The sequence below is a fragment of the Dermacentor andersoni genome, chromosome 11 (genome assembly GCF_023375885.2).
Source record: "Dermacentor andersoni chromosome 11, qqDerAnde1_hic_scaffold, whole genome shotgun sequence".
NCBI classification, from domain to species: Eukaryota; Metazoa; Arthropoda; class Arachnida; order Ixodida; family Ixodidae; genus Dermacentor; species Dermacentor andersoni.
Window position 1 is genome coordinate 24,439,484 of NC_092824.1, and position 15,679 is coordinate 24,455,162.

The 15,679-nt window shown below is 44.8% G+C and overlaps 1 long non-coding RNA gene across 1 annotated transcript; it reads left to right on the plus strand.

Annotated features, from left to right (window-relative positions):
• The first annotated feature begins 7,315 nt into the window (after window positions 1–7,315).
• Window positions 7,316–15,504, plus strand: LOC126538954 (uncharacterized). Its single transcript, XR_011891152.1, has 2 exons — window positions 7,316–7,959; window positions 15,376–15,504. It is a non-coding gene; the product is annotated as an uncharacterized lncRNA (long non-coding RNA).
• Window positions 15,505–15,679: the final 175 nt, after the last annotated feature.

The window sequence follows — 15,679 nt, forward strand, 5'->3', positions numbered from 1 at the left end:
ATCTTGTACGCATTGAAGGATATATCCGCGATGCATTTGTACATAAACAGTTTTTCTTATCAATATTCCTCGATATGGAGAAGGCGTATGACACAACATGGAGTTACGGGATCTTGGGAGACTTGTGAGGAATGGGCATCTGTGGAAATATGCTGAAAATAATTGAAAGCTATTTGTTGAATCTTACGTTCCGCGTGAAAATCGGTAACGTATTGTCGCGACGTTTCACACAAGAAACAGGTGTACCCCAGGGAGGCGTGCTTAGTTGTACGCTCTTTATCGGGAAGATGAACACGCTTCGTGCTTCATTACCACCTGCCATTTTTTATTCCGTCTTCGTCGACGACATTGAAATCGGCTTCAAATCCTGTAACCACGCGGTATGCAAGAGACAGGTACAGCAGGGCTTGAACAAGTTGTCCAAGTGGACCGACAAAAACGGATTTAAAATCAACCCCCACAAAAGTTCTTGTGTTCATTTTACTAGAAAGAGAGGCGTGGTTCCAGATCATTGTGTTCAACTGTGTGGACATCAAATACCTATCAATTAAGAACACGAATTTCTAGGTATTATGCTTGACTGGAAGCTTACTTTCATTCACCACATTAAATATAATAAAGAAACATCTCTACGGACAATCAACTTACTCAAAATTCTATTCCACACAACATGGGTAGCGACAGGAAGTGTCTGATGAATGTTTATAAGAGCCTAATTCGATCACGACTGGACTATAGTGCCGTCGTATATAACTCTGCCACTCCGAGCGCACTAAAGGTTCTAGATCCTGTGCACCATCTAGGTATCCGCGTAGCCACTGGCGCTTTCAGGAGAAGCCCTATTGAAAACTTGTACTTGGAATCAAATGAATGGTGATTCCATCTGCAGAGAACTTACATCATCCTCACATATTTACTGAAAATACACTCCAATCATAAACATCCATGTTTTAGCACTGCTAATGATATGACGTGTGCTACACCTTTCTGTAATCGTCCCTCTGTAAGATAGCCTTTCTCGCTTCGTGTGAAGGAGTTTGTGATGAAAAGCATGTCCCACTCCTCGTGCTTCGCTTAATGCATCCAACCAAGCTGTTACCACCTTGGGAGTGGCAGGTGGTAGAATGTGACATATCCTTTCTAGAAGTAACAAAACACGAAGCAGAAATCGAAATCCGAATGCGTTTCCTAGAACTCCAGCAGACGCACTCCTGCGCAGACTTCTACACAGACGCTTCGAAGTCAAATGCCGGGGTATCCTATGCAGCCGTCGGCTGATCCTTCTCAGAATCCGATGTACTGCATCCGGAAACAAGTATCTTTATGGCCGAGGCCTGCGCGTTACTGTCTGCTGTGAAGCATATGAGAGAATAAAAACATGAAAAATCAACAATATATACAGGCCCCCTAAGCGTCGTGAAAGCCTTGATGTCACTCTATACACATAAAAATTACAGCATTTAATGAACTCTATTCCGTCTTGTGTAAAGCGTACATATCTAATCAGCATATCATTATATGCTGGGTGCCTGGCCATATGAACATTGAGGGTAACGTTCTGGCGGACGAGAGGGCCACTTCAATCGCATCGCAAGCTGTTAACCCTTCCGCTGAGGTGCCTCTCACTGATCTGAGGCCTTTCTTACGAAAGAAACGGCGAAATCACTGGCAACGCACGTGGGACGCAGAAACAAATAATAAGCTTCACGTGATAATGCCACAGTTAGGATTCTAGCCCTCTGCTACAAAATCGCGCCGAACATATGTCCTATTCTGTCGTCTGCGTATAGTGCACACATTTGGCACCCACACTCTAAGAAAAAAAGGACTAAAAGGGGTAGGGAGGTTAGTCTTTTTGGGGACTAACTGATTTGCCACAACCATTAGTCCTTTTGGGGACGAACTGACATGGGATGAACTGTTACTCCCCATGCGCTTACTCCTTCGGGGACTAACAGTTGCCCCTGCCCGATGGTCCTCAAGGGAGTAACGGTAATTCGTTCCCATGCTCCGCAAAGGTGGAATTAATTAAATTAGGCATTTGTACCCTAATAAAAAAATTAATGAGCTGAAAAAAAAAAAACTTGACCGAGAGCAGGACTCGAACTCACGTCCTCTCCTCACGAGTCAGGTACTCTAACCACTGCACCACGCCGCTTGTTTTTTTTTTTTTTTCTTTATTACATGGAAAAGAAAACTGAAGGTGTATAACAAAGCGGACACAACTACACATTTAAAACTCAGGCAAACACACACATGCATCCAACAAATGCATCCAGTCTGGCGGAGGTTCCTGCACAGCGTACACACTTCTTACATACGCAGCACTTTTGCGAAAGAAGGATTTTGTAGTTCGCGGGCTTTCGGCATGGCGATCACAGAGTCTACTTCTCCACAGGCTGTATAAACCAAGTACAATGAACATGTCATAGGGAGGACCACCTGTAACCTTAAACGGTAGAAACCTAATTGAGTATGGAGTCATGTCAATGTCCTTTTTAAGCGTCCGTTGGAGAATGTCCCAAAAAAATACAGCGTCCCTACAGACTATGAAACAGTGATCTATGGTTTCGGCACGTGGACAGAGCCGACAGTTTGTTGACCATGGCACAAAGCAACCCCTCGAATTCAACCAAGTTTTAACAGGGAGTGTTTCCGAATGTAATTTAAAGAAAAATGTTTTTACTCCAGGAGGCAGACACATTTTTCGGACGCGTTTAAGTACATCCTGACAAGGTCGGTTTAAATAAGCTGCACGATACAAAGGATCTGGGAAAATAGAGTCAACCAGTGCCGCAGAAATTGCTTTTCGACTCGCTGTGAACACGTACTCAAGGCTGAATCTAACTTTCAAGAAAAGAAATGTGTCAACAACCTCCTTGAGAAAGCCCCAAGGAGCCTGTGGGACATCTTTGACATTTGATGACACTACTATGTTAGGAACATAATGAACTAAACGCAGTTGCAACATTTCACGCAAGAACGGATGGTCACTGTCTCGAAAGAAAAACAGGCGAGAAACAATTTGCCTGACGAAAAGGTGTACTAATCCTAGACCACCACGTTCAAGGGGGAGAAACAGATTGTCGCGCCGCATCCATTCACAGCTCGAACTCCAAATGAATGTTGCAAATACGCGATGCAGTGCCTGAAGGCGAAGTCTTGAGCAGTGCAGTACTTGGAGCACATACATAAGACGGGAAGCCAAGAAAACGTTACACACTTCAGCACGAAAGAACACTGACAAATTCCGCCCTCGCCATGAATTCACTTTACGTTGAATTTTGCCAACTTCCCCCGACCAATGAGCGTTGCTATTTCTATACTGTGAGAGAGGCACACCTAAATAACGCAGATCTTCTTTCCATTGAATTCCTGCGTAATGTGATGGCATTGTGGCCCATAATCCAAACCAAAAACCTGAACTTTTTTCAAAGTTAACGCTTGCACCAGAAGCAGCACAGAATTCTTCTGTAATTGCAAGAGCAGTCTTTACGCTCTTTTTATCGGTACAGAAAAAGGCCACGTCGTCTGCATACGCAAGAACCCGAACCTCATTAGTCAGTAATTTAAACCCTTGGAAATTTTGTTCTTTAAGGATGCCCATACAAAGTGGCTCTAAATACAAGCAGAACAGAAGCGGTGACAAGGGGCATCCTTGTCGTACTGATGATAAAAGCCTAATCGGATCGGAGAGAGAGCCATTCACTATAAGCCGCGTTGAGCCATTAGCATAACATATCCTGACACCTCTAAGGAGCAGAGATCCGATATTTATATGCTCTAGTAAAGTAAACAGGAATGAGTGATTCACCCTGTCGAACGCCTTAGCCAGATCTAGCTGTACCATTGCCACCTGTCCAATCCCCTCAGCTACACACTCTAGCACCGATCTCGCAACATGAATGTTCGTCTGAATGGACCGCCCCCTGATGCCACATGTTTGATGATCACCGACCACAGATCTTACTACAACTTGCAAACGGTTAGCTAATACCTTAGCAAAGATTTTATAATCCACATTGCATAAGGAAATAGGCCGATATCCGTCAACTTTTTGCAATTTCTCTTCATCATCGCTTTTGGCTATAAGGACTGTGTGTCCTTCGTACATTGTGGCGGTTAGGTACCCTACTTCCAAGGCCTCTCGGTACACCTGAAGTAATAATGGCGATAAGAGGGAACGAAAACACTGATAAAATTCGGCAGTAAGGCCATCCGGGCCGGGCGTTTTGCCCTTCGCTAACGAATCGATGCATGAAGTTACCTCATTGATATCAATGTTTTCGTTTGTATAATCGTACTCATCCTGATTTAACTGGGGCAGCAACGATACAATTTTTTTGGCAGCATCTGTATCCAATGGCATATGGTCTCGAAATAATTTTTGATAATGCTCGAAAAACGCTTTAGTTATGAGAGTAGGCTCGTTAACAATCATTCCACCATACTCTATCTCTAGTATTTGTTTAGACAGCGCGTGTCGGCGCTCATCACCAAGGGCCCTACTGCAAGGCTGTTCTTCCAGGAAACGCTGCTCTCGCGCCCGCACTAGTGCACCTCTGTATTTTTCTGCGTTCAAAGTTTGTAACTGTGCCTTGACCTTATGAATATCATCAATATATTGACCCGGATGTATGCATTCAAGCTTGGTTGAGAACACGGGATATTTAGACAAGGTTAAGCATGGGAACACAAGTGCGGCAATATGAAACTGGCTCCGTATTTTGTGCTAGCTATGCAGTGAGAGTCTAACGTTGAGTGTACTTGCAACCATAAGCGACTGCGAAAAGAAATCAGCCCGAGTATTCTTAGGGTGATTTAAACTGAGGCACTACGCCATGTATACGCGTAGCGAGCTCAAAGGGGGCACCGAAGACGACAGAGAAGGGCAATTTCTCTGTCGCTTAGCGTGTGCCGTTTGAGCTACACATCGCTTCAGCTCGCAACCTCCTTGGACCGGAAGGAACTTAGGTACTATAGACCAAGAAAATCTAGCCGTCTATCAATGACTTGCGCGTTTAATGTGTATCGCTCACTTATGGGGTGCGCACGAAAGGCATGCCTCTTCACATTCCAGTTTTAAGTTTCACGTAATTTTCTCACGAAGAGGCAAGGTGCTGCTTTGCATGTAGCTCAATGGACAATGCACGAACTTCGAACCATTCACGATTTATAGACAACACCGTTTTCGCCGCATCGCTCCATGACACGGACGAAAACAGCGAAGTACCTGGGGAGTAACTGTTGCCGTTCGTCCTCCCATTGCTCTCTTTCCGAGCAGGGACTAAACACTTACTCTCCGAAATTTGCACACGGCACGCACATTCATGCAGTTAGTCCTTTGAGGGACGAAAGCGCCCTTTTTAGAACTAACGGCGCAGTTACTCCCGTTTTCCCCGGGATTTTTGTTAGAGTGCATAATTTTCTACCCACGGGAAATGACCCTCGAACCTGTGGTTGATGCGGAGAGAGGCTGACCGTCCTCCGCGTCCCCCTGGAGTGTCGGGAAGCGGAATCTGAGAGAAAGAGATATTTTTGCTTAGCTTACCGGCAGCACATTCCTCTTCATCCTGTAATGTTTCTCGGTCCAGAACCGTTTTTTCATACAGACACAGTCCTAGGTGTCCTCACAGATGTGGTATTACAATGTTATTAGTCCCATACATTCGTAGTGCTTCCTCTCTTCAGAGGATGCCGCTGTGATAGTCGTAATGTATAGTACATGCCTCCAGGCCCTTGTGTTTCAAGGGCTCTGGTGAGGCAGTTGTGCTGTAGCTAATTTTTGCATCTTATATGTTCTGTATATCATATCATTCTTCCGCATTGCAGTGTAAGGCTCATAGTACTCGTCATTAGTCATCGCCATAATCTTATTGCACGTAGATTTTACGCACTTTACAGCGACTATTTTTAGGCCTCTTCACAGCCGCGTCACATCAACTTCACAGAACTCATCATTCCACCGCGATATCACTAACACTCTCTTGGCACTCTTTGGCCATACCTGGCCCTTGTGCCACTAAACAAAACACATTCATTTATTCATTCATTCATTCATTGAACCAAGCGGCAACACAAGCTGAAGCATGCACGTAAATTACACTTCATGAACGCAGACACAAAACGAAAACGCTTACAAGTAAGCGAAGCCATATATCATATTTTGACTTAAAGATATAGTGAGCGCCCATAAATGCGAGGCAGTTCTTTATGGCTTTTAATTTGAGTTGAACCTTAACAAATATAGCTTCAGTAAAAACATACCGATTTACAAAATGGGATTGTATTAACAGCCGCTACCATGACATTGGAACCGAATGTAATAAATGTTCATGCACCTAAAAAGCAACGAAATATCCGGGGACATCGGCAGGCGACTAGCGGCACTCGATGGCCTGCTGGAGCACGGCGTGACGTGGGCAACAGCGGAAACGTGCGCATAGTTTTACAACAAGCGACTTAGCCAAAGAACAGAAAGCCCACTTCGCCTTGCTACACGCCTCACTGCGCATGGGCTCCTGCAGGCGACGCAGCGCTGGGTGCGAGTAACAATTTGTAACGCCATCTATAATTTGAGCCACGAAACAGCTGGTTCACCGGGACAAAGGTTGGAACGCTTTACAAGGCGAGTCGGCACTCCGTAGGCAGCACCGCCGTTAAGGCATCACCACTGTCGTAGCGGCCGAGACGGGCGGGCTCCCGCTTGTGGTGGCAGGCACTCCTGGTGGTTGCTGTCGTTCCTAGATTAAATCTGGCTCTCGTTTGAGCCTGCGACCTCTTGCCTACGCTCCGCTCCGTCCGAGGCCCCACAGCGTCGTGGCTTGACGTTTCCTCCGCGTTATTGGGTGTGTGTGTGGGTGGGGGGGGGGGGGGGGGGGGGCTTGTCGACCCAGCAGCCATCAGAACCCACCGAGGGCCAAGGCACCAGACCCAAAGGAAGTCGCAACTGACAGCGTTCGGTTGCCATCATTTTGGAGCAAGAACTAACTATGTTGATCTTCGTCAAATAAGTTCATTGAGGCGTTCGTGTGTAATGTGTTTTATTAATTTTCGTCAAGTAGACATTAAGGAAATGTGTCTGTAGTTGGTAATGAATTGACTGTTACCCGCGATAAACAGTGGAATAATAATTATTAGCAAGTTCAACAAGATTTACTTTATTATTCCCAGCGGGAATGTCAATGGTCCCCGGCCATTGCTTGCTCTAGAGGAGGTAGGAAACTCGTCAAGCGCCTTTGCATTTTCCCCCGCCTCCTCCATCTTAATGTATTGAGGGAAATAAATTGTATTGTAATGTAGCATGAAATAGATGATTGCACAATGGTGGCCGCTTTTCATAAGTTAGCTTCGCTGGAATACATCTGTGTTAGTGGCAAAGCATACGAATTTGGTTTCGTGTCTTGGTGAACTGTGCAAGCTATTTCTGGCCCAAATTTCTTTTTAAAGAGTTGCACGCATTCATCATCCTATTTTAAAGTTCAATGCAGAATGAAGGTGCCTCCCTGCAATCTCCAATTATCATTGTCTTGCACTAGCTGATGCGAACTTGTGCTTTCAAATTTCATCATCTCACCTAGTTTTCTGTCATCCTTGACAGAATTTCCCCTCCCTTGGCACCCATTCTGCAACTCTAATGGTGCACTGGTTATCTACCCTATGCATTACATGGCCTGCCCAGCTTCATTTTTTCCTCTTAATGTCTACTAGAATATCGACTATCCACACTGCTCTCTTCCTGTCTCATTGTCATTTATCATTGCATTGCTCTTTGTACGGCCCTTAACATGTTCTCGAGATTCTTCGTTAACCTCCAGGCTTATGTGCCATACTGCATGCTTAGAAGAACGTGTCTACCAAGTTGACATTTTCAAATTCCCTGATTTTTTCAGGTTTCACAGAACTTTGTTTTATGTCAAGATGGGCTGACACCATGTCACCTGATGCTGTCACTCTCTGGTAAGCATGTTAAAAAAATAAAAACAATCCAGTTTGAACAGTAAGGAGTAGTGGTTATTTTATTCGAAATAGAAAACTGAAAAGAGGGGTTTGTAAAATGCACAGCTACTAAAATATCTTCGAAAGAAACTCGGTGCCCTTTTACTCTGTGAAGGATGACCAGCAAAGCTGCGTACGTGGGCCCCTTAATGGTGAACTGCACCTCTACCGCGGGTCGGCCTGGTATTGCACTACCTATGGGATTGGCCCATGTGTGGGGAGTGCTTAAAGCCTGCTTCATCTCCGCCGCAGGTTTGACTGGCGTTTCACGACCTTCGGGATCAGCCCACATATGGGGAGTGCTTAATGCTTGCTTCACTTCTGCCTCGGGTTGGCCTGGTATTGCACTTTCTTCGGGATCGGCCCACCGTATGTAAAATTGTTGGTCTATGCGCGGATGCGATCTGCCAGATCCTCACCATAGACAGCTTCACGGAAAAAAACGTGGTCTGGCTCACGGCAAATAGAGTCAAACATTTTAAAATGCGAATAAAAAGAGATGCATACAAAAGCAAATAGAGCTATTTGTATCAACTGATAGCAAGCTCATTGGTATCATGCCCGAACTTTGTCACATATGAGATTCTCCAAGCAACTGGAAAGTCAACCTCAACTGTCCTGACATACTCTCAGCCTGCGCATAATGCCTCAGTGTTGCATTTCACTGCTTTAAGGGGTTTATTTTGGTTTGGATGTGGGTAACCTGCATCTTAGCCTCAGCCAACACTTTGCTTTTTGAGCGCAAGCTCCTTCAAAGAGGCGGCGGCACAGTTCCTTTCCTGATCATTCCTCAATGCAATGGTCCTTCCTATTCTTGTCCTTGTTACGCTGCGTGTTCGCCCCATGGATGAAGCATCCTTTTGGTCAGTTGTACCGTCCGATTTTTCAGACTCCCTAAGGGCCGCTACAATGTCAGAAAAAAAAAATGAATGCATGCCTTTTACTGCCCTTAAGGGCCCGAATCGCCACAGGCACGTCCGAAAAAGCTCTGAAGGTCTGCCAGTACACTTATTAGGCATATAGGTGCTTGCACTCTGACAGGAGACGGCAAGTGCACGTGAGTCTAACAATATATGTGCTGCGTCCCATACACTTCATCGCGTAGCATCACTGTGCTGAGGCAAAGCAGCCTTTCGAGGACTAGCAATATGCAACGCGCCGTGCTTTACGAGGATTGCAGAGGCAGAGTGGGTACCTTTGCTGACAGCGGTGAATTCTTTCAATGAAAAAGACAGCACCGAATGTCAAGAACCGTAATAGCATACCTAGGCCTAGCGTTCCCGCCATGGTGATTACAGTGGCCAGTGGATCTGCGTGTGAGAGTGTCAGTTCAAGGTGGTGAGATAACACGGTGGTGTTGGCTTTGATTAATGCCATATCAAATCTGCAGTTGCAGCACATTCGGAGTGCGGATCAATGGTGAATATCTCGGCAACAGTGGGGACAAATTACTAGTGATTGAGGACCTTAACCAAAAAAGTGTTAGAGTGGGTTTGAAGATTAATATGCAGAAGACAATGTTGAAGAATTCACATCGCCAGTCAGCCTCTAGAGTCTGTACAGGAGTAAGTCAGTTGCTCGTAAGGGACCCTGATCATGAAAAGGCAGACTCTAGAATAAAAATGGGGTGGAATGCATATGGCAGGCAATACCAAAATCATGGCTGGGAGCTTACCACTGTCATTGAAAGAAAAAAATTAAATTATGGGGTTTGACTTGCCAAAACCACTTTCTGATTATGAGGCACGCCGTAGTGGAGGACTCTGGAAATTTCGACCACCTAGGGTTCTTTAACGTGCACCTAAATCTAAGTACACGGGTGTTTTCGCATTTCGCCCCCATCGAAATGCGGCCGCCGTGGCCCGGATTCGATCCCCATCCTCGTGCTCAGCAGCCCAACACCATAGTCACTGAGCAACCACGGCGGGTGTCACTGAAAAGAAAAGTGTACAACTATTGCATTCTACTAGTGCTAACTTATGAGGCACACACTAGAATCGGGTAAATACCGTAATTCAACTTTGTGATATATGGTTCTTGCTTCAAAAGTTTCCTATGGCAAGCATAAATGGGAGTTGTCGACACGCGATCACACGTGTTGAATGCATACATTGTTTCCTACGCATCGCCGAGCTGCCACTAAAGGGGTCGCTATTGGGTTCACCATATGGGTCAACAGCGAGTCACTGTTCCAAGTTCAAGTTATCCTGTGAAGGCCAATTTTACAATCAAAATAAGAGATTCGGGACTGTAGAAATGTATGACTGCCGGCCAAGACCTTTGGCCAGGATTGAATTACCCGGAGTCGAATTAACAGAAGTCGACTGTACCATATGGCAGTGGACTTTGCAGCAAGAATGTATCTCCTACTACACATAGCAGAATATTGGCATGCTGCAGTGCTCAGTGGCTGCAGAACAGTAGACTCCTATAAATTTGATCCCGTCTGAAAGTCCCAGCCGACACACGTGCATTTCTATAGGTCCAAACTTCGGTTATTTTGATACTAAAATAGGCCTTCACCCAATAATTCCAACTTGAGCAGTCAGCATGCATGCTGACCCCTACAGTGAACCCAATAAGCGACCCCTTTGGTGACATACCTTAGAGGACAGTAGATGTGTGAAACAGACTTTATCTCCTGCAGGAAATGCATATTTTCTGTCTGCCCAGGAGGAGCTCCAAGCAATAATCACAGATCAAAACGTCTGATTGTGGTATTCACCATTTCTAATGTGCCATCTTTAACAAAACTTTCTTGGCAATTTTCGTATGCTTTACCGCAAAACACTTGTGTATTGCGGCGAAGCTGACTTTGGAAAATTGGTTGCAATGTGCAACACATTGGACCCTTGTCCGTTTTTTTTTAAAATAAAAATTGTGTGCGCATTTGATTTCTCTTTCATTTTAGGGGCTTTTGTCCTTTCTATGCTAGTTTACACTTTGGACACACAGGCAGCGGGCGTGTGTTTCACTCTGGGGCAAGTTAGAATCTGTACGTAAACCATGGCAAATAAATCAGTCATGTGTGTTGGCATTTCTTCTGCATCTTCTTAAATTTGACCCACCAGATAATTCAATCTGTTTCGTCAGTCCCGTCAGAGTCGAATTAACGGAATGAAGTCAACTGCATTTTGCTTGCTGCTCAGAAGTATGAGCTTGAATAAATAACATAGCATTACAACACATAGGACATAAAGGAGACAAATGAAGTGCTGCAACATGTGCCAACTTGCCTAAGTTAGCACTATATAAGCTTGAACCCAGATGTGCCAGCTGCATTAAGGTTGTGACAAAATGTAAAATCGCATGTGTTGGAGACTCAGTAGGTTGGCTTTCCTTCTTGAAAAAGTGTTGCAGAGTGCCTGTTAAGGATTCACTGATTGATGCTGTCAAACTGTCAACAAGGCTGCCAAAAAATTATTCTTAATACAACCCTTTCATGGACACAACAAGGTAACAAATTGTTTTGTGTGTGAAGCATTACGAGTATATTCGTGATCAAATATTGTTCTTAAAAAGTGACCTCAACGAGACAGCACACGAGACTGCACAAGATCTAACTCACCGTGTGAGCCCGGACTCCCTCTCGGCAGGATGGGCAAGCGAGCGTGATCCCCTCGTCACAACGATCTCACCCAGCATTACAAGTTAGTCAAGAGAACCATGCCGCTACCGCACAAAGCACCCAATAAAGCACAAGAAGTCACGTACAGGTGGCTTCAGACAGGCACCTACGCATGCCCGGCCTTCCTGCACAAAATCTTTCCGGACGTGCACCCTCACAATGCGTGTCACTACTGTAAGGATATAGCTAGCCTTGATCACATGCTCTGGGCTTGTCTCCTGGTGCCAGGACCACCAAGGAAGAGTGGGACCGAGCTCCACGCAGCTCGGACCTTGAAGCACAGCTCTGGGCTGTCCATCGGGCCCGCGACGCGGCGGAGGGGCATGGCCTCTCTGTCCCGACGTGGGAGTGGCGCACTAATCGCACGTACCGACAGACGTCAAGAAATTTATTCATCCATCCATCATCAAAGCAGTTGTCAGAAAACATTCTGCAGGGAACAGCTAAAACACTATGCATTTCTCATTATAGCGATATTATGTGTGCGTGAGTTTAATAAATAGATAATTTGCAGGTGTGTGTATGGCAAATTCAGATGCTAACTTCACCAAAGTCATAAAAGCACACAGCGCTCTACTTAAAAGGAATCTGAGCATTTGGCCACTGTTGTGTCACTAATGTGCACTGTCGTAGCCGTTTTCATTACCAAGCAGAAATACACCCAACAAACTATTTTTCAGACATGCATGAGAATTCGGGTATCTTTGCAACACTGCCACATACCTCACAGAGGCAATTAATTATAAGCACAGCTGAAATTTCGGATGCTGAAACGCTTTGCCTTCAAAGTGCGGAAGGCACAACCATTGTAGAAAGTGTTGTATAATGCCGGTTTTCAAGCGTCAACTTTGCTGCAATATAGCTTGCTACGGGAAGAGGCTTATGCAATGTATCGTGGTGGAGCATACCAGCAGTGAAAAGGGGCCATTGTAAGATTGCATGATTTACATTTTTTTATTTACACACATACATACTCTCTTCTGTTACAGCACAAGCACCAAGAAGCCTGATAAGTGTTGTGGTTGGTCTACAAAATTAAGAAAAATTAAATTATGGGGTCTTACGTGCCAAAACCACTTTCTGATTATGAGGCATGCCGTAGTGTGGGACTCCGGAAATTTCTACCAACTGGGGTTCTTTAACGTGCACCTACAGTAAATTTAAGTGCACGGGTGTTTTCGCCTTTTGCCCCCATTGAAATGCGGCAGCTCTGGCCGAGATTCGATCCTGCGACCTCGTTCTTAGCAGATCAACACCACAGCCACTAAGCAACTAGGGCGGGTACAAATTAAGTTCCTTGCCTACCCAAACAAAAATGTTTGCAACATGATGTGCGTGGTATACCGTCCTTGGGAAGGCAAGCTTAATTGGTTGCTGTTGGCTTTGTGTCTTGCTTCACTCTTGAGCAGCGCTTACTGACTGCACAGTAATAATAAGCTCCACCAAATGGCTAGATTACTTCTGTACTACTCCAAGTGTTCCAAGAAGACTTTTGGAACACGAAGTAGAAAAAAAATTTCTGCTCCTAAACTGCTCCAGAATGTCAACTTTGTGCTTGAAACCCTAAACTGTCTTGACCACCACTGAGGGGTTGATCTTGAACATCACTTATATACTTAAGATAAAATCTTGAGTAACACTTACTGGTTGTCTAAACATTTTGAAATGGTTTCACAGGTTCTAATTTAACACTTATATGCACTTTTTAAAACAACAGTGAATAACGATTTCGGTAACATATTTCAGTATTCTACAGTTGATTTGGAGGATTATGCGCCATCACTGGTCTGCAATTATGGAAGTTTAGAGATAAAAAAATGGGGGCACTAATGCCTACGTTTTACACATAGCAACTTGCTACCTATGCAACTTGCTATAAAACTGATTTATATAGTATTTGAAATTACCATAAGAGTATGTAAACAGCTGGGGTTTCATAGTTCTAGGTTCTTGTTATGTTTCAGACTAGCACCTCCCTTTAAATGGCAGTAAAAGGCATGCATTAATTTTTTTTTTTTTTGGACTGCCTGAAGGCCAGAGGGTTCCTGGAATAAGGAGACCTCCCACCGAGAGTAGAACCGGGGCTTACTCCGGAACACTGTTTCCAAAATAAAAGCTTATTCCTCCTCCTGGACTGCCTGATTTTCTAAATGTTTTGTTTTTGCAGTCCTTAGGGAACCACCCACCGCCACCAAGAAAAAGCACTTTTGACTGTAGCAGTAATCAGTGATTCGCCTAATTGGCAAACAGTTCAGGATGCCAAACAGCCTCGAGACAGCTGTACCTCTGACAGAAGGCACTAATACACAGTGCAATGCACTGTTTCTGCACTCTAGACTGTGGGATTCTCATCCCGTACCTTGGGTCAAAGGAACGACAATCACAAGGGCATTTATTGCACCTTTCATAGATCAATGCCTGCTAGCCGAGTTGCTATCCACAAAACAATGCCGATGGGCGTGCGACAAATTGCGGAAGTCCGACTCACCGCGACCAGATAGCGAGCGAATATGTTCGCCCCTTGCTGGATCCTAATGCCTGGTCGTTCACGCGTACGGTCACGCGAACGGTGGCTCTTTCGCACAAGGCCTCACGAGACGATCTCGCAGAAGCATGGATCGGCGCACGGGCGGCACGTCCGTGCTGCTTGCCGTCCCGAACCAAAGAGGAAACGTGTTCTCCCTTGCGCCCCCAAGTAACCCTGCCATGAGGCGGCGTTAGCAGCGCAACACTCGCGCCATCTCTCGCGTGGCCTGGGGCCCGCGGCAAAGCCGCAATGCAGGAGACGGAAGCTATGCGGGAAAAACAACATATCAGGGGACGTGTGACAGTCGCGCATCCCCTCACGACAAATGTGATAAGAGCTGTATTATGTGACCTATTATAACTCCGTGGTGACAATACAGACAGGATATGCAGGGCATGTAGCGATGAGGACAGTAGCAATGGAATATCACCAGTGTACAGAGCGCTGAATTCATTCTTGCTCTGTTACTGATAATTGAGAACTCCATCAAATGAAAAATTAAGAGAAATATCATGTGTGAAGGAATACTACTCATCATATCTATTGCAATTATTCTCGGACAGCATTCCCTCTTTCTTGCTTTTATTATTAATGCATTTATATAGTACTGCTCACCTGCTGTTCCACGTGTTCCATCGACACATATACGATCAGTTCCAAGCCTCTTGAAAAGCTCCTGTTGTGGTGTGGTCATGATGACTAGCATAAAATCTCTGTCATTCAAAAGGTCCTCATTTTTTTTCTCCAGAAAAATGGCACTTTTTGTCAGGTTGTCCTTGGTGTTTAAAGAAGAGCAATGGGTTTTTCTTTTCACTATGCATCCTCTCAACCCAGAGTTGCACGCTCACATAGTCATTATCGTGCAGCCGCTCGGTCTTCGAGACTCTGGCATCCCTCATTATTTTGCGGAGATCCCGCTTGCTTAACAGGTTAACGCGGTGGAATGTCTCATCCACGTTGGACCGCACATTATCCAGTACTGCATCCATGGACACGCCTTCTCGCAGTTTGTCTTGAGAGAGTAGAGAAAAAGTGTATATTAGTTGAAGCATAAGTAAAAATTACCGAGCACGCAAGGAAGTGAAATGGGCACTGATGAACATTTTTAATATCATTATTTAGAATTCCTTTAATTGAATAATGAGTTGCATTGACTTACAAAAACCTTTTGCAATGGTGTGTGTTAAATAGTTCAAGCTGTCGCAATTTTTTTTCTTTTTAGGTCAGCTCTTTGCAAGGACATGGTGCTATGCAGCCTTCAGCTGCTGAAGAGGCAAGATTACATTTCTGAATTACACTACACGATTACATTACATTTGAAGAGGCAAGATTACATATTTAAGTGTTTCAATGTTTGGTGTCATTGATAAACCGTCATAGGGATTATCTGCACCAGTGTTATCAGGTACGTAAGTGAAGAAATTTATTGTGTGTACCAAGTTTACAGCTAGGCTGCCAATTTCATCCTTCACTGTTGGTAACCTTGTTCGCACAAAAGACATTACTGAACCATTGTAAAAGCATTG